The sequence below is a fragment of the Corvus cornix genome, chromosome 2 (assembly GCF_000738735.6).
Source record: "Corvus cornix cornix isolate S_Up_H32 chromosome 2, ASM73873v5, whole genome shotgun sequence".
Lineage (NCBI taxonomy): Eukaryota > Metazoa > Chordata > Aves > Passeriformes > Corvidae > Corvus > Corvus cornix.
The window spans coordinates 41,274,443-41,300,894 of record NC_046333.1 but is presented as its reverse complement, the minus strand read 5'-3'; the positions used below and the strand labels follow the sequence as shown (position 1 = coordinate 41,300,894).

The 26,452-nt window shown below is 37.0% G+C and overlaps 1 protein-coding gene across 3 annotated transcripts in view; it reads left to right on the top strand.

Annotated features, from left to right (window-relative positions):
- Positions 1–26,452, top strand: part of LOC104689060 (ubiquitin-conjugating enzyme E2 E2) — a 205,035-nt gene that overhangs the window by 14,895 nt on the left and 163,688 nt on the right. The gene's annotated exons all lie outside the window — the stretch shown is intronic.

The window sequence follows — 26,452 nt, the reverse complement described above, 5'->3', positions numbered from 1 at the left end:
AGATTGATAGAAATGGCTGATTGCATGCAGCTTGTGTAATGAATCCCAGTATGTTTCAGTATCGAATTAACTAAGCAACTGGTAGTAAAAATGACAGTCAGCTTTATTGTTTTGGTCTCTTGACAAAAGTGTGTGTAAGAAAATATTCCAACAAGATTTGATGTGGTTGTGCTGGATCTCAAGATGTAAGTCAAGTGCCTATGTACCAAAGTGCTGCTTAGTGAAGTAGCCTCACAATAATAGCATTTGAAGAGTATTTCAGTCAATTAGGACAAACGGTTTTTTGCTAGATAAAACATTTTAATAGCTAAGCTGTTCTGTCATGCTTACGACTGTGTGTGTCTTCAGTCACATCAAAGCTGTTTCATGTGGCAGATTTTACTTCGGTGTTGATGACTGATGCCTATTAGTGGATTGATATGCTGAGATGAATATGAAACTTCAGTCTGTTGTAGAAGAATGCTTAAATCTTTGAACTGAGAGTAAAAGGCTTACAGGTTTTTACAGTGGTGTCATTTTTTCTAGTTTTCTGAGGCCTTCTCTTTATGACAAAGCAGTTGTTTCAGTATACAAGATACTATTATATTTGATTTTTTTTTTTTTTTTTTTTTTTTTTTTTTGCTAGCAGGTGTAAAGTAAGCATTGGCTGTCTTGGTAGAAAGCCCTTTGGTGACTTGCAATTTAAAAAAAAAAAACAAGTGAACTGGAGGTTTCCTGGGTTTGTTGAATTATTTACACTAATGATAAAATAGCAGTAAAGTACACTCCATGATGCTGTTTTGCAAAATCACAAAATTACATCTAACTTCATGTGTCTGCTGCTTTAACACAGTTCTTAAGATGCAGAATTACTTCATGTTGTGATCATGATAGACAACCATTAGTAACTTTACTATTAGCAAATATGTTTTTATAGTCAATACAGAATCACTTCATTTAGTTTTATGCTTCGTTGACACAGTCTAAACAGTGTTTTCATCTTTCATTTTTCTGAAGTTCATTTTTGAACTTCATCTGTTTTCTGTTATGTTAAACATTACAAAATAAATACATCAGCCAGGCATGATTCTTCAGAATAATGAGGAAAGCTGAGCTATTGTATGGTATATCTTACCCTAAAGGATCGATACATCCTTTCCTGGTTTTAGTGAAATTTAGGTCATCATTAAAAGACATGTTAGCTTTTTCTAGTAAAAAGCCCAACCATATTTCATAAAGATAATTTCATTCCAGATGTAGGCTACTTGAAATGGTTGTGATTCCATCTTGCCTTCACAGTGTGTACTCTTTCATATAAAAGATAAATCGTGACTGGGCAATAGGGATGTGATAATTCTGAAAACTAAATGTCATAGAAGGTGTGAAGGAAGTATTATTCAAGAATACAGCTATCTTAAGCAGCTACTTAGGAAGTTCTGGTAGGAAGGCTATTGAGCTGAATTGGAACTTAGGTGGAATATTGCAAGAGGATTTGCAAGACTTTTCATTAACTACAGCCAGCCAAAGCTTCAGGTTTCTCCCGTTCATGAAAAAAGCCCCAAATGGAACAGGATGTGTAGCACAGTAGCATCCTGCAATCGCATGGTAGCCTACAAGCTCCAAGGCAGCTGCAGCTTCCACTGCTGCAGCAGCTGTGATCTTAACGTTTCCCTTGCCTCAACCCTGTGAAGGGAATAGACTGTATAATCTTTGTGTTTGTCTGGAAGACAAAAAAAGTCTTGCTCACAAATGTGCCTTGGCAGATTATCACTGCTGGGACTTGCAGCGTCTTTCCAAAACTCTGGAAAGCTGTGGGTTTCAGAGTTCTTACAAAATCTGTCACTTTGTCTTTAAAAGAAGATTTAATACTATAAGAAATTAGAGTTGCCTGCCTCCCTAGGTGTTTCTTTTCTGTAGTTTGGGTACTGGGCGATGGAGAGAGTCCTTTTGGCTCCACAAACTTAAGCTCCTTCCTCAGGACTGAAAATGTATAATGTTCTACGTGTAAAAAAGTCAAGCTGAGGAGGGGGGGTGTGGGAGTTGAACAGTGTAATCATTGCTATTTTTGGAGGAAGGCGTGTCATAAAAAAGCCTGTTGTACTTCACATTTAACAGAAAGAGCTGGATGGTTCTCAGTATGTGTTGTCCCATCCCTCCCCCCATTTTACTTTTGTATTGAGCTGAATTTACTGTCAAGGACAGTCCTGAATGCGAAGCAGGTACATTTATGTTTAAATCTGCGGCATTGTGAAATTTCAGTTTGTCAGGAGATACATGCCTAAATTGTAGACATTTGCCACTCCAGTCTTTTTTTTCCCCTCACTGAAATATCAAAGCTTGATTGCTAGAAATGGCTCTCATATTATGCTCCTGAGTAGCGCAGAGTATAGCTTTTCTCACAGGTGATAGGATCCTCCTATTTAAGTGTCATTTTCCTATACTGGCTTGCTGAAAGAGGGGAATATTTGGAAATTATTGTAGCTAAAATAATGCCTTTCCAAACTTTTCCATATTTTTGGCTGCATTGTGTATAAGACAAAAGATTTCATAGAATACCACTTCTTGTATACTATTTCCCTTCTCACTGGCAAGAGAACAACATCTCTGTGGCAGCTTATACCAATTGCTTACATGGGAAAATAATATTTTGAAAGTATTTAATGTATTTTTAGCTTCTTTCGATGTGAGCTTAGCAGCTGGAAACAAGGAGAGCCAGCATGAAGTGAATAGCAGCTCTCTGTGGACACCACTTGGAGCAACTGCTCAAAATTTTCCTGTTAAGTCGCTGATATTACCTATCTTCTCCTTCATGTTTTCTTCTGGTGTTCTCTAGGGTACTTTTCACCATTCTTCTCTTTTCTGTGTATTTTTTTAATTTATATTTTTCTCTGTATTATTTATTATGTTTTTTACATTTCATTTCTTTTACCCTCTAGCAATATAGGTAATGCTTTTGAGGCTCAGAAATACACTGTAAAGGACTGTGCAGCTTAGTGGACAGAATGACTCTCATTTCAGAACAATCAGTTTAAAACCCTGCGTGTAGTCTTATCTCTTCCATTTGTTTGGAATCATTATGTTAACTCCTTGCTTTTTATACTATCTGCAAAATTGATAAGCAACCAACAGGTGATTCTAGCATTTTGCTTGTGATAAGTATTTTGCTTGTGAAAACTAATCACACTGATAATACTTAAAACAGTTCTTTTTGGGACAATGTTGAGAAGAGCCAAGTGTATTGGCAAAATTTTCAGTGTGGCTCAGGGAAAGAGATCAGTGTGCCTCATGGATATCTCTTGTGTTATTAATGACTGTATGGAGTCCAGCATTTCTGTTAAATAATACTGCTTTGACTCTGTTTTTCCTGAAGTGTTGAGGATAGGATCTTCACCACTCCATGGGATTATGTGAATCCCAGCAATTTCAATTACTATTCTCCGGGCCACCTGTTTAAAACTCCTACCTAGTGCTACTTTAAAGCTAAAGAGATGGCACAAGTTTCAGGAACAGAAAACAAATGGGAGCACAGTATCAGGGAAAGACTGGGAGGGAGAAGATGGTCAGCCTTGCTGTAAAATGCAGAGGGAGAGAAGTGGAGGGACCTGGAGCAGCAGGTACAGCAAGTATCTACCCTGCAATTGTGCTCAGTGATTTTGATTGTTTGACTTAGGGAGGCATCAGTCTGTTGCCACAGGCACATGGTTGTGATGAATGCGATGCTAATGTGTGAGCAGGATGAAAAACTGGGGTAAGAAATGCTTTCTCTGAACATTTTTCTTCATGAACATTTCCAGCCTGTGAATTCAGGCTCCCTTCCCATTGTGTAACTCGTGGAGTTTACCTTCTGCCTGTATAGACTTATTTTGATCTGCTGCTTGTCCTCTATAACCTTCTTGAGAACACGTGGCACAGAACATTGTATATACCTTTGAATTTACAAAGGTCTCTTTAGAATTTACAGCAAATAGCAAAACTCAGTCAAAAAGATAAGCATAGAAGTGGTTGATACTAGGGTGCAGAATCCTGTTGGTTTTAAATCCATGGTGTATCAACAATTGAGGATAAGGGTGGTTGAAAAATTTGAGTACTGCAACTGCTTTACTTTTTACTTTTGAGTCACTTTCTGCTTCAAAAACAGCAAGAAGCATGTCCCAGAGATATGCAAGTTAACAATCAAACTGGGATTATATTTTATAATAGTAACCATACTGTATTTTATCACTTGAATTAGATTGCCAGTTTTTTTAACTGGAGGGGTTTTTAGATTTTATTACCTTGGTACCTTGAAGTACCTTAGATGAAAAGTGTAAGGTTACTTTTTAATATGCAAACTTTTCATTCCTTTAGTTATTTTCTATTAAGACAGTGCAGAACCAAAATTTGGGCTTTAAGCTCTGAAATATGTAACTATATTAAAACATTTCTTAAAAAATACCTGCTTATTTTCACTGTAAATGTGACCTTTCAATGTCATATTGTTTACAAAGCATCTGTTTTTCAAAAATAATACAGATGTTTCTTTTCATGGATCTTCCATGTGTCAAGATGCAGTGTACTTGGAAGGTCCTCTGAAATTTTTTTTAGTGATCTGATATCTTTGAAAATCTAGGTTTGTTATGAATAATTATTAGAGAGCACTGAACTTTTTTTTTTTTCATTGAATTAACTGAGTTTTCAATATCTGCTTGATTGCATTATTGTTTGTGGTTGTGCGGTGATTTTAGGATTGATTACATGCAACCCTCAAAAGCCTCAGGATGTATGGTGGCCACTGGTGGCTTGAAATGTTAGCAACTTTCATGAAGGCAGGAGAGGAAATAAAAAAAGAAAGGCTGCAAAGGGAACCTGCCACTGGCTGCCTGCTAGGTCTGGCAACTTCACTCAGTGATGACAATGTAAGGAACTGTCTGACAACACCCATTAATACCTCCCAGCTTAACAGTACCGCCACATGATTTCTGCCAGTTCTCTCAGGTTCTGAATGATGACTTCTCTCCCAGGAGGAGGAGAAAAGAGAAACTAGTGTTAGAGAAAAATGAGAGTACTTCAGCAAGCACTGTGTGAGTGCGGGTTTGGAAGGTCAGGGAGATGTCAGAGCACATCCTATGGCACAGCTGAAGCAGGGAGATGATTTTGGGGCATAAGGAGAGGTCATGATGATTGCAAGTTCCTTGAACCAGGAAAGGGCAGAAGAGTGCTCAAAAAGCAGCCTGTGATAGATGTGGGAGGGTTCCTTGATATTTGCAATGTGCTTAGCGTGGAAGATAACTAAATCTCTCCAGCTTAAATTCTAAGTTTGGGAAGGTGGTGTGAAGAACTGTAACAAGGGTAAAATGAAACACTGATGCTTTTAGTGTGGGGAATTCTGAACAGAGAAATTCTCTCCCAGCAGTTTAATATTGAGTTGCAGCTGGTCTTTTAAGTCAGTCTCCTACACTGTACAAGAGCAATCCCCAATGCTTTCACCTCCAGAATTTTTCAGGCTGACTTTCATACACATTTCTTTTGCCTTCTCCTAAATAGCTAAAGAAAGGTGTTGGTTTCGGAGGAGAGATTTTTTGCTTGTTTTGCTTTTTGTTTTTCTTATGAGCCAGAATTTGATTTACATTATAAAACTGATGTTTTATATGCATATTTTTGTAATCTCTTCAATAAAGTCCTCATAAAACACACACACAAAAAAAAAAAAACCTCGCCCCACAATCCCTAAAATAAGTGTGTTAAATAAACAATCACTGCTTGCCAGCAAGGGAAACAAAACCACCTTGACTGAGACTTTACATCATTGCTAGGAGACTTTGCAAAGAAATACCTGAATGTGTGGTTTTTATATGTATTTAGCTATTTCTGTGGGGTTTTTCTCCTTTTTTTTTTTTTTCCCTAAATGTATACTAATGTCTAGTATGAAAGCTATGTAAGGATCAATTTCTTTACAGAAAGTTGATAGAGGAGAATTATTTGAAAGTGTGACCATAGTAGGTACTATTGCACTGAACAAGCAGACGCTGCCATTTCATGATAATCATGTAAAAAACACACTTTTATTAGCAGCTCATTACCCTTTAGTAATTTACTCATTATTGAATAAATGAGGGAATGGAAGATATTTTGTCTGTTGGTTGGGACTGACAGCATAATGAAGTATTTGTTTTCTTAAATAAATGGCACAATCTCCTAAGTGCCTAATACTGTTGTCTTCAGTAAACCACATTTGAGCAGAATTTGAATTCTGCTCCTCTCTGTAATACTTAGATCTTTTTAAAGAAAACTTTAAAAGAGCATCTCACAAAGTCATGTTATTTCCTGAATGCTAATGTGTACTGCTTACTCCTTAAAAAAAAAAAAAAAAAATAGTGTTTTCCCCTCTCCTTGGAAATCTACTTTAAAAAAAAAAAAAAAATCAGTCTTTCTCAGTTGCATTACCACAACTGTGCAGCTTTTTAACAGCTATTAACTTTCAGTGCACTTTTTTTTTTTTTTTTTTTTTTTTTTTTTTTTTGGTGGGGGGTATTGTTTGTTTGTGTTGACTTTTTGTTGTTGCTGGTTCTGTTTTGGGGTTTTTGGGATAATCATGACAGTCTAAGGCAATGCTGTAATTTTTCTTTTGCTCTTGATATATATGGAATGTGTACAGATTAACAATTAGTAGACTGAATTTAATGAAATTGTTTTCCAAAATCTCCTGGTAGAAAAGCTGCAGTTCAGGACTAAAAAGTCATGAACTAGTAATAGAGCATGCTTTGCAGCACTTTGGAAACAAACTATGAAATTGATCTGGGTGCTGTTTTCTTGGTGTGCAATAAAACTTATTTATGCTGTAGTTACACATTTGCAGCTTTGTTACAAGCTTTTTGGGGTATCTAATTGGCTGCAGCTTTGAATCATATCATAAACATGCCGAATGTTACTAATTACAATTAAGATATCTGCTTGAAATAATCTTTGTTTTCATTTTCTCTGACAATTTTTTTTCCACTTATTTACATGCCTTTAATTTTTCATTTTAACAGTTCTTGCAACAGTTTAATTTATTTTTGTTTCAAGGCTGTGGAATTGGATTAAACAAGGTTTTTAAATACTTCCATGTTGCTTGGAAAGAAGCCAGTTACTGTGTATTGGCTTAATAGAAACCATGCTTAGCAGTGCCTCACATATGGCAGCTCGTGTTTGTGTGGTAAGGCATTATGTATTTTAAATATTACCTTTTATGCGATAGTCAAATGTATGCCAGAATCTGAAGTTTCCTCTGATTAATGTTAACATTCTGGGTTTTTTTAGAGAGAAATATGTAGTCAAATATGTAATTTACTGTCTGTTGGCACAAAAGCCATATTTATGTGGCCTTTATTAATTTGAGATGCATACTGTGCCTAGAGAGGGCTATAGGTGAGTGATAATATGCTTTCATGACACTTGTAGCCTTTTAATGTTGTAAATATTGTGGAGGCCAAGATGGTGATTCTGTAAGTAAGACTGAAATACAAGGGTTTGTGTTCAATTTAGTAGGTTGAGTTATATTTGAAGAATAAGCTGTACACAGTTACAGCAATTACTTTTGGAGTAACGACACAGCTGACAACTTAAACCTTAAATTTCTAAAGGTTTTTTTCTGGTTTGGGTGTTACTGTTGTATTGGGTTTTAAAATTGTTTATATCTTACTGTAACTTTTATGGAATTTGGAGCTTCCTATAGCCTCCTATAGAATTTTAAAGCTTTTAAAGTCATTTATTCTGGATTATCTTGCTGTAGGCAGTCTTTTTGTATAAAATTCAGCAGTGACTTCATAGTGAAATGTCTTTATCAGAAAATAAGGTTGTTATTCAGTGGAGAAGTAGTGAATAATTTCATTCTTTCAAAATGATTGCCTCATTTTCAGTACACATTGGGTTTTGGGGGAGGAGGGCTTTTTACTTCTGCAAGATTAGCTGATGTTTGATTTAACTTTCATTTGGGAGGTATTGGCGGTAAACATCACTGAAGACGCACATCATAAATCTAATAGAGATTTTTATCCTTTCTATTATAACTTTAAAATTGTCAGAGGAGGTTCTGTTCTTTCTATGACAGCAGTGCAGTATCTTCTGCATATATCATAATTCTGTGGGTAATGTATAAAATCTATGGTAACAAACTGGATTTTGCACTTTAAGGTGTTTTAATTTCAAAGTGGCTTTTATTTTTAAGTGTGTTATTACACTGGTTTATGATTAGTCTATTTACACATAAGAAGGCAGTATTTAGGATTTCATACTTCTGAGCTAAATAGATAAATATTTTTTAAAGATAATGAAGGTATGCTTGGGATAACTATATGATGTCAACTGTATGGTCATTTTACCATAAATGTGATCCAGAGAATTTTAAAATTCTCTACGGTCTCATTATTTGCTATCTTAGATAGCATAAACAGGATACATATATGTATTGCCCACAAAATTAGGCATGTTATAACCCTTCCAGAGAAGATGGCTGGAATGTAGCGCATTTAATTTTCAGAGAAGTTTAGGACTGAAAAATTAGATGTCTACCTAGTGTGCAGTTTCAGATTTGTTGATATAAATAATTGATTGCTAAGCTCATAGCTGTGGCATTTAGGGTTTCAAACCAGGGATTAAAAAAAACCCAACTTCTAAATTTGGGGCTTGCAGCCAGGGTGGATTAATAGGAATATTGGTTTCAGAATCACTATGGTAAACACAGTGACAGATTTTGCAGCAGCATGAAGTAACCATGGATGGGATTCATTAAATGTTCTAGGTTAAGCTGTTGGCTGGAGTTAACTGGGCTTGAGCGGTCCACAGTAATTTTGAGTGAGTCACTAGTGTGAAAACGGATCTTCCCATTATTTCAGACTTTATTGGATAGCTTGAAAAGCAGGGCATTTATGACTGAACCTTTCTTGGAAGAGTGTCTGGCTTTTGATTACAGGAGAAAAATTAGCCTTGCTCCATGTTACATTGGAGTATGTTCATTTCTCTGCAGCAGGCATCATGGGACACACTTGGGCTTGCTCATTCAAAATACTTCGTGGCAGTGCACTTCTTGGCACTGCACCTCTCAGAGAATTCAAATTGCTGGCTGGATCGGAAGCACAACTGTGGCTTCTTGTGTCTCCTGCATACAATCTGCCACATTGCCTGCCAAAAATGATCCCTGGAGTCACTTTGTGCCACGGGTACAAAGAGCAAGTTCTTTGTCTCTCTTTCCTGAGGTACTTGTGTGAGATCTGCTATAGTTTGGCTCAGAGAAAGTAGTTGGCTCTATTTGGGGGTAAAAACCCAACACCAAGGTGCCCTTCCACATAATTGGCTGTTGGTTTATTTGTGTTCTGTTACACATAAAATAAGACCTGTCAGTCTATAAAATATTTCTAAAAGAGGGCTTGCTTCACTGCCATGTCTTATTCACAGCAATGTCCTGTTGGTAGCAGCAAGAACAGTAAAACACTTTGACACACAGTGTGCACATTACAAAAATGAAGTGTCATATCAAAAATGGCTGTAAACGTTTTCGCCGTCACTTGTCATTACATGTTTGAAGGTGGGAAATTTTTAGAGAAGATGACTCAATTTTCTTCCTTCCCTGCATGTCCAGGCAGCCTAGAAGGGAAGAAGTATTTACTTTGTATAGGATTTCAAGGAGCTGTTGTGGACACAACTACTACAGTTCTAGTTGTCTGAGTACATTTCTTGACAGTCTATCAACACGGTGATTAAGCATCAATGCAAGAGGACTGTTTTGAATTTTGATCCAGCATTAAACAAGTTAATTTTGGGGGTTTTTTGTTGTTACTTTGTTTGTTTGTTTGTTTGTTTGTAAACTGTAGTCTTGGAAGAATAAGGTCAGGTGATCACAAGTATCATTGATATGGGATACTGTCTAGCTGATAGGCATCACATAATCAACTTGAAAATCTCATTTGTGTCTGGAATTACTGTAGTGTAAATCAGATTTAAATTCATGATTCGAGTATAATGGCCTTCTGCATCACAAAACTCCCTGAGTGATATTTAATTAATAATGTATATTAACTGTGAGTCTTTTGGCATACATGTGGGGCTTAAGTTTTCAGGTAGCTACAAATGCAGCCTCAAAAGCCCACAATGTGGTGGCTGTAGGGCGACGCATTCTGAAGATGTTCTACAACAACCTGCTTGCTCCTTACTGAATACAAGCAGCTGAGGGATGACAGCTATCTCAGTTTCAGAATCTTTATGATTTATATGATAATGATAATTTTATTCTGCTCTCAGTACAGAGCACTTTACAGACTGATATCAAGGTTAATTGTCACTTTGAGAAGAAGTGAAGCACAGTCTGCCAACCTGATGCTGTGCTCAGCTAAGAAAGATAATTGTTATTCAAGTAGTATTTAAATGAGCCCAAACGCCGATAAATACACAACCAAAATACTTTATTTTTTTTTCCCTCTCATGTTTATTCATTGTGCTAAAGCATGAGGTCATCGCTGTGTATAAATACCACTAATGGACACTGTAGTAAAAACATGCTGAGTATTTACAGAACTTACCAGGACTGGGTTCCTCCTCCCCCAGTGCTGAAGGGAAATACTTTAAACTAGAGTTCCTCTTGTCAACACATCCTAATTCTTTTATGTTGCTGGTTACTTGTAGCAGTTGTAGTGTTACCTTGTATGTGACTCCTTTTGCACTCTGACCTGACCTTATCGGCACACCTGAGGGGTTTGCAGTCTGTACCAGGACTTCCGAATTCCTACGGTTGTTCGGTGCGCCATGTATCTCATGGTGGTTTTAAAGATAACTTTAATTTTTTACCTCTGGGCTTGGGGAATTGTAAGCAGCTCAGCACCCAAAGAAAGAGTGCAGAAACATGCAAATATTGCTATAAATTAGAAGGTTGGATTTGTTTGTATTCCTGGTAGCTGCATGGCTTTTTAAGGGAGATGGTCAGCTGTGTGCAACAATGCAGTTCTATATCCCAGAAAACAATGGGCCTGTCCCAAAATCTGGGACTGACTTTGTTCAATTTACATAACCCCTTTCATCCTAGAGTCTTCAAGATTAAGATTTTACTGTGGATTTCAAAGATTTTAATTGCATAGAATGCATGCCCTTCATTCCACCTGCTACCCCCCCGATAGGATTTGTTTTTACCTCCTGTGCTATTTGAAAATTACTGGTTGAAAGTGTCTCATAGCCTTGAGAACTTTTAGTTAATTTTGGTACAGCAGTAAACATCTTTATACTCACATTGCTGTTCTTTCCTGCACTGTCAAACTGACTTTTTCCTGATTCACATGAAAACATCCAATCTATGTTTAGTGATTTGTTTGTTGCTAATATTCCAGTGAAGTGGGTGGGTTCCATTTGTTTGGGTTTTTAAAAATTATTTAGGATGTTAATTTGATGCAATTTCTGGACTAAATTAGTAACTGATGTAACTCTACTAGACAGACTATATTATAAATATGCCAAAAATTTGTACAAAGCACAGCAAAATGATAGAATTGTTACTTTTAAGACTTGAAGAAGTAAAAATAAACTTGCATTAGTGGTTTATGTCAAGGGAATGATTTTTTCCATGACAATTCATAAATTCCTGGCTAAGGTGTTTGGATATTATTTCTTTGTAGAAGGGCAGTTTAGTACTTAACTGGCAAGAGACCACTTGTTTGTTAAGTCTGTTATTTCATATGCATTATAGTCCTGTGGCTAAGAAACATATAAGTGCTTAAATGCCTTGTTTTCGGTCCTAAACGCTTCCATACGTTCCTGTAACATTTTTAGATTCTGTATGGCTTAGTAGCTTTCCACATGACTAATGCAGATTTTAACAAGCAAAATGGAAAAGGGCCAACTCGTAATTGTTAGTGCAGTGGCATAATCATACATGGTTTGTTTGTTATAGCTCAGCGATAGAAGAAATGTTTCAAAGAGAAAACACGCGGAGATGATTAGTAAGTAGCACAGCGATGTGAGACTGTCCAACTACAGAAGCCGTCTAGCTGGGTTATTAATTTACTTCAGGATATGCTTTCATTTTTCTTATCATAAGGGGCACTGATAATGTCAGATTTTAGTAGCCATTTACACTGAGTTACTAAGAAAAAAATAGAGGAAAGGCGTTTTTTTCTGGAATAAATGGATGTGTTGTAGAAGTGTGGTGAATGCTACGTTGTACAAACTGCCAAACTGATTAGAGCTTGCTTAATGCAAATATGAAAAGGGGAAAAAATGTCTGGCAGAAAGACAATTGATTTTGAACAATAAAATGTTTAATCAGATGATTATCAAAAATATAGATAAGTAACTTCAGCATTTATATTGTAGCAGTTACAAAGGCTACAAAATAGGCATTCTTTCTGGCAGTGTATCGATTGACACGAAATGGAATTGGAAATAGCAGTGCAGTGTGATAAGTAATGGGGAGAAGACTCAATTGCATAGTAGTTGCTGTTACTGCTTTTCAATCTTTGCTGAATTTGTTGGAAGCAAGTTTTAAAACAAAAAATTAAACAAAAAAACCAAAAAAAATGCTTGTCTATTAAATAGAAAAAGGTAAACATGCTGCTTATATGTGTTGTAGTATCCATTTCCCAAGAGTAAATGCCATTCAGCCCTAAAATTTCTGCTGAATTTACAGATTAATTTTGCCTATTTCACTCACCCTTTAGCAAAACAGTTGGCTTGCAAGCGTTATGCTCTTCCAGCTTCTGCTACGTGTTCTTTCATACCCCTGATACAGTGACTTGAATCATCAGCTCTTTCTAAATATGCAGGCTACAAAAGTTGATGAATTGGTTGAATTAGTTTTAAACTGATTTTAATTAAGATGTGTCCAGGTAGATTTTTTTTTTTTTTTAATTCTTTAGTTTCTGTCTTATTTAGGATTATATTAAGTCTATTGAGTATAAACTGAATCAATGTAAACCTTGTTTCTAAGTATTCTTTCAACTTTTTGACTGTTTTAGCTAAAAGTAGTCTTAAATTATGTGTTTTTCTTCAACAGTGAAGGTTTATATGTAGGCAAGCCTTCAGCTGGTGTCCATTTTGCTTCTTTATTCCTTAGTTCTTCCTGAAGGAAAAAATCCCAGAAAGTCCAAAACCTAAGTAGTGTGTTGGGGAAATGTCAACTAATTGTAGCTAACTTCTTTACCTCTTCAAATTTTTTGGTTTCAATGATTTTATTGGACAGGAAACTTACCTTAACCCAAAAGATATTTTTGGAGGCAAGATAAACATATGTTGTACAGCATCATTTCTGATGGCATCTGCTGTACAGCTTCTGTAAAATGAAATTCTGTAGAGAGGAGAAAATTCAGGGAGATCTTACACAAGTGAAGTATAAGTACTGAGAAGGTGTAAGGTGAAGGCTTTTTTCAGATGTGCCCAATGACAGGGCAAGAAGCAACAAGCACAAAGTGAAACACAGGAGGCTCTGTCTGAACATCAGAAAACACTTTTATCACTGTGAGGTTGACCAAGCACTGGCACAGCTTTCCCAGGGAGGTTGTGGAATCTCTGTCCTCAGAGTTACTCAAACACAGACACAGTCCGGGGCAACTGACTGGAGGTGGCCCTACTTGAGCTGGGGGTTTGGGGAAGATGTCCTCTAGAGAACCTTGCCAACCTCTGCTGGTTCTGGAATTCTGTGATAATTAAAATGTATTTTGTTTGTTATTTTGAGGTTGGGTTTGTTTTTTTTCTTGTTGAAAAGCATAAATAATCCAGCATTTTTTTGAGTCGGTCATTAAAAGAACCTAAGTTTCAGTTTCTATCCTTCTTGTGCTCTGAAACAATGAAGGTGAGATGCAGTTTAAAAACAGACAGTGTGTGGTGGTTGGCTCACATCCTGCGAGTTTGCCTGTATGTAATATATAAACATGTTCATTGCAAATTTTGCTTTTGTTATACCTTAATAAACCAGGTACAGTGTTTCTTGTTAGAGCAGAATATGGCTTGTGTTTGCAGGTAACTGATTGAAACTGGAGCTTGAACTTAGAGAAGCCATGGAGGGGATGTGCACAACTTTTGCCCTTTTTGAAATGACTTAATTTTTGGCCTGACATTTAAATTCACTAATTAAATCTTTGATTGAAAATTTTACAGAACCACTTCATTTGAGCAGCATGCAACTATTTTTATCACCTGGATTGCACTGTTTTATATTTAGACTATGAATAAATGAAATTGGCTGACTGTTGTCTTTTCATAACAGCGAAGTTTAATACTGTTAAGTGCTTCCACTTGCTTGTTTTACTGAAGTGTATATACAGTCTTGAAGAACTCTTTTTTTTATACTGAACAATTTAATTGGGGTTTTTTTACACACTTGGTGGAAGCTACTGGACTCCTTTGGATTTATCGCCTTTCCTTTTGAATAAAAACTGAGCCAGCCAGCACCTTAAGACTTTCTAAATAGATGCAGCTGAAATCCCCCCAAAACATATAACCTGTTTCACATACTCAGACACATCCAATGCCAAGTACAGGAAGAGATCGATCAACACTTAACCTGAGAGCCATCCTGCAGAATTCCCAACCCTCTGTTGTTAGCAGTGGTGTGACTCCTGGTCTGCATGAAGGAGGATCCCTGTCTGCACTAGCGCTCTTTCCCTGGCATGCCAGAATGGTAGTAAATAGTTTAAATAACCCCCGCACTTACTACTCAAAATATTCTTTTATATCAGAGCAGTAAGCATTCTGGTCCTTTCATTTTCTTCTAAAAGCAGTAACTAAATAGATCAACAGAAAGGGAGTAAATTATACACTTAAACTTTAATTGCCTTGCAGTGGTATTCAGTTTTCAAAAAAAGGCCTTGCTGATGACACACTGAGCACTGTGTAGGTTATATAAAGAACTAGCATTGAACGCACAAATAAAAAGTCTGGACCTGTATTGGCTCATTGCAGTCATGTCACAGGCCACTGTACTGAGTTTCAGAAGATGATTCTTAAGAGGCCAGAGTGGCTTTCCTGAGATGGAAAATAGAAGCATCTTTCACCAAAGAAGAAATTATCTGAGGGATGTATAGATAAAAGGTTGGGAGACATTAGTTCAGCATATAGACCACATTAAAAAAATATTTATGTGGTGATTTTTTTCTTGACGAATAATCTGAAAGTCTGTCAAATAAGTGCATGTGGGTTAATATCATATACATGTCATTTGGTGTTGAAATTTCTTTAAAAGTTTACAAAGTTTAAGAATAAAGTTTAAAAAATTATGAACTTGGGTTCTTTTAAACAATGTTTCTTCTGTTTAAAATTTTTGTTTTTAAAAAAACCCAAACCAAAACCTAACCTGAGATCTCAAAGAGACTCTTTGAAGGTCTATGCATTAAGCTTGAGTATATTGATCAATCTGGAATACAGTTTTTGCATAGTTTTGGTGGGTTTTGGTTTTTCTTCCTTCAATTTGATCAAATGTATATGTAAAAAAAACCCAGTTGTTTCTTGCTGTCCGTTAATTTTATAAACCATTTTAATTTCATTTGTGGACAGTTTGGTCCCTTCCATACTGTGAAGCCTTGGTTCTCTTAAATTGAAGCCTTAAGAGTTAATGCTTCTGACTTTCACTTGAGTGGCTTGCTGCAGTAATTTTATTATTAAAGTAAAATTTTATTATTTAATTACAGTTTAGTGAGAGCAGGCAGAGAAACTTCAACATTGTTTTAGGTAAGGGTAGCAGTAGGAGAGAGATGTCCTGTTGCTGAGGATCCAAGTACAGTTTAAAAGAGATACTTTCTTTCCTAAACAGCCACATGATTCCTCATGTAAGAAATAAATAGTCCTGAAAAAGCTTTTGAAAATAGCTTTTAAATTGCTATCCAATTTGAAGTAACCGATCCAGAGGATAAATTTAACAAGAGCACCTCTGCTGCCAGTTTGTTCTTGTATAAACACTCATGTTGTAAGTAGTCATATGTTTAAGCAAAAAACTTTATTTATACCTTGTGGTTGGTGAACCTGTTAGTCATTAAAAATGCCAGTAATAGAGCATGTGACGCAGCAGCGGCCTTTTCATACCGCAGAAACTAAAAGAGACTATATTAACCAAGTAATCTGGATAAATGTTGAAATTAGGGAGAAAACTGAGTGTATTCATGGGGACTTCACTGGGTTATAAGTGGCAAGAATTTGTATCTAGATCAACCACTGAATTGTAGTTGCATTTAGTCTGTAGATTGTTTGCAGCAGAATTTGGGAAAAGTACTCCTTGTAATGGTAGTTACCTAAAATAGCAATAGCATTGAGACAAACAAAAAATATTTTGGGTACCTGAAGCTGAGAGCATCTTTCTTGCTCTGATAGCTTCCGTTCTTTCTTCCTAAATACTATGAAAACTAGCGATTTAATATTTTTGGTAACAAGATGTCCATCCCTTGTGGTGGTTCATGGTTTGTCCTAGACCCTTCAGTTACCTCCCTTTGTTTATCTGTTTGTGTTCTTCCCCTGCTTGTTACAAAGGGGCATGAGCCCTCTGGCCGTGTCACTCAGGTTTATATGGACAAAGTTATCAACTCCAGAACGCATTTTTGAACTGTAGTTATTAATATTACTAACTTATTAGAACCATCTGGAAAGGCTTTGTACATCATCCTCTGGTATTCTCCTGAACAAATTCTGAGTGTGCCTTAGGAGAAGGGAGGCAAAGAAGAAAGAGATTCCTGTCCAACAGTTGTATACTTTGAAGGGTAAGGGAGTATGGACACAGGCTGTTCTGAGCCAGCTGGCCTTAGTGCCAGCAGACAGTCCTGGCATGTTTAATTTACTATTATAGGTACAGTCTTTGTCTTGTACACCATCCCAAACAGAAACTCTGCGAATCTAGGCACCTTTCCATGCTGGGCATATATATGAGGGATTATATATCATTTGTCAGATTACTTCCAGGTTTCCCCACTTACTGCTGGGTGCTATTGAAAGAGTGACTTTCATAGCTGTGTTTGAGCTGTCTTGACTCAGAGCAAGGGCCACCAGGTTATGCTAGGAAATACCTCCGTGGGCCATGGTTTTGCATAATTGTCTAGACAGGATGTTTTGGGAATGTAACCCACTCTTCTGAATGCAGTGTTGTGTTAGTATTTTGGAATTTCTGCACAGCAATAATATAGTTATTCACGTCTCCTAAAACATGAACTTAATAACATTTAATGTTAAAAGGTGATAGAAATTCCATGAAAATCATGTGTAAATTAAAAGGGATTTCGTGTGCTGAAAAGGAACAAGGCAACTGCATGCCTTGCTTGTACCAAGAGAGCAGAAGTTTGGTGTGTTGAGTCCAGCTGGTTGCCAAGGTATAGCACCTGTACCCCATTTAATTTTCTGGGGCTCTTGGCATTGATGCTGGTCACTGTTGCTGACCTTCCAGCGTGGAAACACTACTCCAAGGCTGTTGCTTTAGCTATGCCTCTGCAAGCTTTTCTGATTATGTCAAAAGGTGATATGGGGGAGGGGAAGAAAAAAAAGATGATAAAGGAAGTATTGGAGGGTTTTGTGGGCTAGAAATACAAGACTTCACTTTGTAGTAGCAATAAATGATGCTTTTTCAAGTTTAACTTCTCAGGTATAAAATGTCTAAGAACTTCCAACTAGAGTGGTTGTTAACCTGGTCAAAAGTTACCAAAATGTACACACTAATTCTTTAAATGGCTGCTTGGTAACTTTTTATATGGGAGCGTAATTTATGGTGTCAGTTTTAACAAATAATTCGGTAGTTCTCTCTCTTTGATTGTATAGCAGGATTTGTGAATAATAGAAGTCTGAGGACTAAGTGTGACTGATGAGAATGGATGGCACATTACTATCAATCTTGTCACTTCTTACCACAGGTTAAAATTGAATTTGAGCTATTGACCATCACTCAGCATATTTGTCCTCTCACTGTGTGCAGACCAAAAACATGCTCAGAAGGCAGTTATTAAACTTTGTGTGCCTGAAATAACCAGTGCTAGCTACATAGCCCCAGTGTCAGTATTCCTGATTTTATTTATTTATTTATTTACTACATGGAGAGTGTAGAAATGGAGAGTGTGAGAATCTCTTGTTAATTACTTAATTTCATATTGCCTAATTTTCTTGTAGTTCAGCTTTAAAAGAAAATTACATTTGTACTTACCATTGCAAAATCAAGCTATTTATCATTTCCTGTGGTGAGAAAAGGCTTATTTGACTCTGATAATTTTGATGAATGCTTTGTAGTAAGAAGCCATGGTCAATAAATTAAGGTATTCTAGTAAAATTTGTTCTTCTCTGTGTCTATGCTTGACATAAGGACAACTGTCTTTGGCTGATTCTGCCTAACTGCCTGTTTTGGTTTTTTTTCTTTATCTCTTTTTTGCCTCAGTTGTAGTTCATGCCTCAACATCTTAGAATCTTTTTCACTCTTTAGTCATCTTCAGTCCTAAGAGGAATTCGGATTGATTGTACTTGATTCCTGACATACCTTTCTGTATGTCCAGTAATCAAAATGTTGTATGTTTCTGTATTTAAATGTGTCTAAGGAGAGGAACAGACCATTTCTATGCACCGTATTTCTTACTTGTTCTTCCTTGCAGATTTCTGTTTTTCTTTATCACTTTTGTTTCCGGGTTCACCAAGCCCTTGAGTATGGTTGGAACGTGGTAAATATTATCTCTGCCATACCAGCCTTTCCCCTAACCTAAAACAGATCAGTCAGTGATAATAGAATGTAATTGCAAATCGAACAAACCTTCTTTTCTTTGAGAAAGATTATATTATTACTACTTTTAGCATTTGATCATAGTCTATAGAAGAATCCTAACATTCTTTTAGGGTTTTTTCCACATGAAATAAAAGAGAGACGCTGCACGAGCACATGGAGTGGCAAGTGTGGCTTCTTCCATATCTCAAAAGGTTGCACATGGATTGATTATCCCCCTTGCTCCCTTCCCCCATGACTCCTGTACCAGTATGAACTCTATTCAGTCCAGAAGTTATTCCTCTCAAAATACATTTGAGCTCTTCCCTACACCAGTTTCTTCACTGTGATCTTATCAGTAGCCCAGGGAATAGTGCTAGGAACACTCCAGAGCATGCAGATTGGCACTTTTAGCCTAACTCATAAAACCTGCCCCTTGATCTCTCCCAGCCCTTCCTCCACTGTCAATACTCTTAGGAGCTGTGGGCACCTGTTCCCCTCAAACGCTCTCTGTGATACCACACAGATGTCAAGTCAAGTCTGCTGCTTTGGTGCTTGTAAGTCTGGACATCATGTGGTCTTCCCTGGTATAATTAAGCTACCTGTGTGCTTGATATTAAACTGCTGTCCACTTTCCTTCCCACTGTATGACATTTTCTTCTGAGCATCTCCCAAGCATCGATAATAGGGAATAATACAATGGCTGTCAATTGCTCTGTGCTGTCCCTCATGTTGATGTATGCCTCTACTTTTGTGTGTTTATTTTTGGGATGGTTTGGTTTTCTTTGTTGTTTTCTCTTCTTTGTTAGGTTTGTGGGGGGGGGGGGGGTTTGTTTGTTTTGTGGTTGGTGTTATGGTTGGTGGTTTTTTTTTTTTTTTCATTTGGCCAAACTCTTTTCAAAGGAGAGTAATCTTTATGCCTGGTATCTATAAGCTGCCTGCAACAAGAGCATACATGCTGCAGTTGTTACACATCATACATTAATCAAGAAACCTTCAGTTGCCAAGTTGGCCTCAAATGATTGTATAAGGCCATAGCATGCTCCAGAAATTACTCCTGTTCATAGCTTTAAACTTGTGCCTGTGTATGTTCCAGCAGAGGCCAGAAAGTTAGTGCACAGCCAGTATATACCTTTTTGTAGTCTGAATGAATAGATGGCTTGATTACCTCCCTTCACCGTTAGGGATGCAGAATAGTAGGGCATATTGCAAAACCCCTGTTAAAGCCAAAACAAGCTTGATTTTAGGGTCTGTGGAGCTGAACTCCACCTTTTGATGGGGAACAGTGTGGGAAGGTATTTTGGTAGACAATTGAAGGTCCATTAAAGAATTCAGAACACTAGTACAGATGGATAGATAATATTGTTGATTGCTACATGAAACTTTTTCAACTGAAATGAAATGCCAAGCATGTGCTGTTTGCATCAGTGGATAAGGAGCTGTGCCCTGTTTAATGCCCCCCTCCACACCTGTCTATGCTCATTCAGTTTTGTCTACAATCCCGATTGACAATTTATATCCTCTCCAGACTGAGTATCAATAAAACATGAACATATTATACATTTAAATTATACATTATACATTTAAAATAAATTCATTTCTGATACAACTGTCTGGAGGCTGGAAGCCTTTCATCAGGTATAGACTGCAGTACTATATTATTTTACTTGATGTATTGTTTCACTCACAAAACAGCATTTGTAATATTTGCAGACATCCTAATATAATATCGGGTTTCTAGAAATAGCTAAATAGCAAATAAGATTATGTTTTTGTATGGCAGTCATATGTACTCTGTACCATTCTCTGGAAGGATAATGGAGTACTACTATGTGGCTTAAACTGGCTTAGCTTCTGAACTCTATTTTAAACCTTCATAACAGTAAGCTTGCATGCTGTAATATATGCTCATTTCTGTAATGCTAAGCTCATTTATTGGAAGCTACAGCTTCCAATAAATATCCCAGTTTGTGAAAGCACCTCCTATAATTACTTCTTCTTTTCTTTATGATGAGCAGATATATAGCTTTTATGTTATTTTAATATAATTTTTTAATTAGATTTTTTCAATGGAAAAAATTATACAATCACCATGTTGCTTCCGAAGTCTTCAGAGAGGAAGCTCAGTGGCTAATTTCAACCACTTTGACAGGAAAGTAGGAGTCTAAAAGATGCTAAATTCCTACAATAAGCCTACACACCATATGGCCCAGAGCCCACTTGTAATCCTTGCAGCCATTCCTTTCGTGTGCCAGTGGCCAGGGGGCAACATGTTCCCTTTCATCACATATTCAACAGATCATCTGGAAAACAAGAGAGCCAATTTCTTCCAACAGTTTCTCCAGTGAATAAGCTCACAAGCAACACAAAGGGTCAAAACACACTTCTCGACTTCCTTTGGATAGGCAGAAGTTCCTATTTAGGGACGCATTTAATATTAGGAAGGAACTGAGTTTTGGAAGTACCTCCAATATTAAGGGATCTGCTGTTTTGGAAAGAACTAGAGCAGACAATTTTCATGGTACTTTCTGTCTTGCTATGTGCCTCAGGCTGCCAAATACCAGGTGCTGTGGGAGGACAGTGAGCTGACTGGCATTCTTTCGGTGGTATGGAGTTTGTCTTTGAACTTCAGCCTTCAGAGATCTGATAGAGCTGTATATGCAGGCAATAATTTTAAGAAAAGGTGTGCTTTTGTGAGGGGCTGTAGTCTCGGGGCTGGTTTCTGGTAAAGCAGTTGACTGTCAGTGAAGTGCCTGATTCAGGCAAGATTCAAGATTTCTTTGGTCAACGAGGATGGGAGGATATTAATTCCTGCAGAACTGTGATCTCTCTGTAAGTTCTTCGGCTATCTTTTTGACAAGACAGTGCAGTATCTTTCTGGATCAACAGATAAATGACATACCCTTTACTATGCTGTAGCCAAGGAGATAAAAGTGCCCTCTGTCACAATTCCCATACTTTCCTAAAAGCTTGAGTGGAATTAATAGCATACTTCCCCTGTGTCTGAGCATATGTGCAAACCTGCAGTTGTTGGTAGCTTAGCTGTCAGGTATGTTGAATTAATATTCACCTTCCAAGTCATACAGCTGTGTGACGTTAGCATAGACCACATTTAAAAGTAGAACAGAGAATCAAAATGAAACTGTATTATATCATAGTGGCTGGTGCATTCTGGAGAAGGAAGAAGAGAGAGCAAGGTGCTTATTATTATTAAGGAAATTGGAATTTCAGATTATGCTTGCTATTTAAGTCTCTCTCTTGTGAGTGGGACAATTTTACTGGTGTTAAACTTAGGAGTCTTCTCAATTCCAGATTTCTTTACCTACTTTTGGTCTGTGTAGAGTGTGTATTTTTATTGTCTTGCTCAGATGCTGTGGTTTTAGGTGAGTGTTCTTGTGACGTGCAGCTTGTCACATGCAGTTTGCCTGTGTATGCCTGTCAATCCTGTCTGCTGCTTCTTCCTTCTCAGTACTGTCCCCTACCCTCAGTGGCCGAATTTCAGCTAAGGCTGACAGAAGGAAAGAGATTTCAGAGACACTGAATTCATAGGAAGTTTCTGAAAAATCAGATGACTAATAAAGAAGATTCTTTTGCCCTGTGGGAATATTAATATGCAAATACAACTCATATTAGGCATTAGAGAATCCCCATGGGAACTCAGCCCTGAGGCACAAACCCATAATAAACTGTTGCTTACTGGCACTGTCCTTTTGCTTCCTGTTTTTACCAGTTGATTTCCGGTTTGGGGGTTTTGGGGGTTGTGAGGGCAGGGGAGAAAGAGAAAATTAGGATTCTCTGGAACACTAAAAACCTGGTTCGCTTCTGTTTCTTTTAAAATTGTAGCAAGTTTTGAAAACATTGTTACTATTCTTCAAAGAACTAACTTTGGCTAAATCTGCCCTTTCTTTTAAAATACAGTGTGTAAAGCATTGGATGTCCTTGATTGAACATAAGTTGCAGTCTTTGAAAAATCTTATGCTTTAGCCTTTCTCTGACACTTGTAACTGGAAATACCTGTTTCATCTCAGTTCTTGAACTAGAGTTTATCTATCAGTTAAGCAGCATTTTGGGTTTTTTCTCTTTAGTTATTAAGTGAAAGAAGGGGAAAAAATACTGCAATTAAAGTTCTGCTAAATATTAGGAAACAAACATGGGACACAAAAACCTTGTAAAAGAAAAGGTAGTGGAAAAAGAAACATTATGCTGCTGAACTCTGTTTTTGTGATTTGTAGTTATGGGAAGCGCCTGTTTATTTATAAACATGTGGATATGTTTCAGACTGGTTTGCAGATACTATGATCCCTGGATCAAAACTGAGAGCTTGTTCCTAGACAAGCTATTGCTTTAAATTTTGGGGAACCTGGATTGACCAAATATGAATACTACTGCATATACATTAGATAACAGTTTAAAGAATTTCTCCTTCTAGAGGGGTAGAAAGATACTATGTAGAACTTCTTCAAAACTATATATACTTGGTCTTCACATTTGTGATGTAATAGTCTGTGTCTGTCCGTTCCCTGCCCCCCAAACAAAAAAAAAAAAAAAAAAAAAAAAAAAAAAAAAAAAAAAAACCACATAAAAATAAACCCCACCAAACAACAATTTAAGCAGTCTGTTTCTTGGCTAGAAGATGTAGATCTGGCCTACATTTATGATTCTCGGGTGTAGGTGTCCTGCAAGCAACTGATTCTTTCATTCTGGAATGAACATTAGATTGATAGGGGATGTCAATAAAAGAGATAGCAGTATGTAACTGATCTTACAGTGCTGAACCAAATCAGGAACAGTCAAATAGATTTCATTACATGTATTTATCTGGGACTCTGGCACTGGGTACCTAGGAAATCGTCTTTAGGTAGAATTGGGGTCACCCTCCAACTTTTGTTGGATCCTAAGCCACTACAGGAATTGCTTTTCCACCAGTCCTAGGAGAGGAGTTCATCTCAATCTATCTTTTATGCTACCTATAGTTACTGATTCCTTAGAGCTGCGATTTGTGTTTCATTGGTCACCTTTCTTTTGCCCTTATTTTCCCCCAGGCCCCTGCATGTGTGCTGTGTGTCATTCTGAAACAACACGGGGTGTCCTTCTGTCCTCTGCAGTGTTTCACGTGCTTTGCAAAGGGACTGTGCTGGGTTAGATGTTACACCTTCATCTGTTGAGGGGCTGATTAGCATTAGAGCTAATGATAGATACTTTTGCTGATAGTGCTGACATCCAAAGACCAAATGCAGCTCAATGTAAATAGAGATGACTTTTCTTCTTAATATAATGTAAACAGAAAAGAAGCAGCTCCCTTTGAAACGCAAATGATTTCAGCATTAGGGTGTATTAGTGTAATGACAGCATTGAAGTAATGTCTGCTGACTTCTGAGTAGGTCGAGTAGTTTGTAGTGTTTGGAAGACCTGTGGTTTTTGTGCGTGAATATAGCTCAAACTGAGATAACAAATTCTATAAAATGAGTTTACTCTAATACAAAAAGACTGACTTAGAAATGTGTTTGCATTGTTCAGAATGACGTAAAGTGTTCTTAAGCTGCACTTCATTGCTCTAAAATATTCATTTTTTTGGTTATTCCCCAAACCCCTAAAATAAATAAAGGTATCCTGTATTAAATAGCTATATTTTAGCAGGAATTAGCATAAAAATGCTTGAGACTGAAAGTTTATAATTCCTTTTATCCTTTTTATGCTTATCTGTTTTAAGTAGCTTCAGTGCTCTGTGAAGACAAAGACAGTGGTGTACATGCCACTGATAATAGACAGTGTGACCGTATCATGTATGCTTCCTTAATAATGTCTGACATTATCAGATTGATTAACTCAGCAGGGGGCTTTAATCAGATTTAACTACTGTTGGCAGCTGTACACTGGCAGAATAGTAATACATCAGGGAGTAATATTGAACTTCTTTTATAAGCTGTATTAATCTTGAAACTAAAAAATGTACCATAAAAATTATCATTATTTCTAGTACTAACGCAAAGAGAAGTGAAACTTACACATTGCTCACAAAGTCTCAGATCTCTTTTGGATTGTGCTTTGCCAAATTTTCTGTTTTCACCAGTGACAAATACCGATGATCTTCAGATTCTCCTTTGGTGGTTAATGGGAGTGTATCTTAAATACAGATATTTCTTTTAGGATTCAAAGAACGATAAATCATTTGGGACTCAATGACTTAAGCAGAAAAAGTAATTAAAATATTTTGTAGCTGCAGTTTTAAGCATTTGTGTATGTGACAAAGTAATGATAGTTGGGTTTCCTGCTTTGTCCTTTTCAAGTCAAATGCCATACTATGACACATTGCTTTAGTTTTATTTCATGCAGAATCCTCGCAGTATTAATAAATAAAATGCAGGCTTCAAAGATGTTAATGTAACATTCATTCATCGATCAATAGGTCAGAAGGGACAACTGTGATCATTAAGTGTGACCTTCTGCCTATCGCATGACATTAAGATTTTCCGAGTTCTTTCTCGTTTGAACTAAAGCGTGTCTTCTTGAAAAGACTGACTTTTGATTGAAACAAATTAATGAAGGGGACAAGCATAGTCCTTGACTATTTGTCTCAGTTATCCCTCAGGTGAATTGAAGTCTGGGTTGGTTTTTGGGGTTTTTTAAGTGTAGATAAACATTGATTCTGCTGTTGCTACATTGTGTTTTTCATTAAGTGTCCTTTGTGTTTCGCTGTAACTTCCTATTTGAAAGCAAAATAATTCTAGTTCCTGGAGTGCTCTTGTTCTACAGTAAGCTTTTTAGGTTTTGACTACTGTTGTGTAAGGTACCTATGTTCAGCTGGTTTTTTGTGGCACATTATTGAGTCTTCCTTCCCAAATAAAATTTTGTTGTTATTCTGAGTATACTGTCCGCATTTTTGTGTCTTGCGTGTAAGACTTTGTGTTTCTTTATATTCCAAAGCTGCTATTTGCTTGTATTGATCTTATCAAGAAGTTCGGGTTGTTTTACCTAGGCAGTTCAGGATTTTCCATTTCTCCCATCTCTGTTGAAGCTGTAATTGTTATCAATGATGATTTAGTTTACTTCAGGTTATGAATATAAATGTGAAGCCGCAGAGCACCAAGACTTGATTTTACAGATTGCTGCTAGACTGTTTCAACTCCTCCTTTTCCAGCTTAGCCTAAAGCCCTGCCATTTCATTTTCTGCATTTCTTATATTGCAAGCGGATTGGAAGAGTATGACCTTCTCTCTTCTTACTCTCCTCATGACATCTTCCAGATTACGGGTCTTAGATGACTGACATCCCATAGCTGATACAGTAGACTGAGCTGTGTTTGAACAACCATTTCTTCATCAGAAATTTTTTTTCAGATTTTGTGGAAAATTCTTTATAAACAGTCTTTCACATTGCTTAATTCATAATTGGAAGAGTAAGTTAGTCTCTAATTTGTGGAGTCTTTAGTGCCCTGTCTGGTATTTTTTGTTTCTGTCTCAGACTCTGGTAAGAGGTGCTGCACAAGTGAGCTTTGCAGAGGAGGAAATGATGCAGTTGACTGCAGCTTGGAAAAATCCTCATCTGTGTTTCAATGGTCTGACATATCTTCAGGTTCATAGAGGTTCATGTCCACCTCTTCAAGGCGAGGTTGGATGGGGTTCCGAGCAACCTGGTCCAGTGGGAGGTGTCCCTGCCCATGGCAAGGGGGTTGGAACTAGGTGATCTTTGAGGTCCCTTCCAATCAGAGCATTCTATGATTCTGTGATCATTGCTTAAACAGAATAAAATTGTTGGTTGGAAGTTAGGTGAGGAAATTATTAAAAGTGATCATAAATAATAAAATCATAATGAAATATATGAATTACTT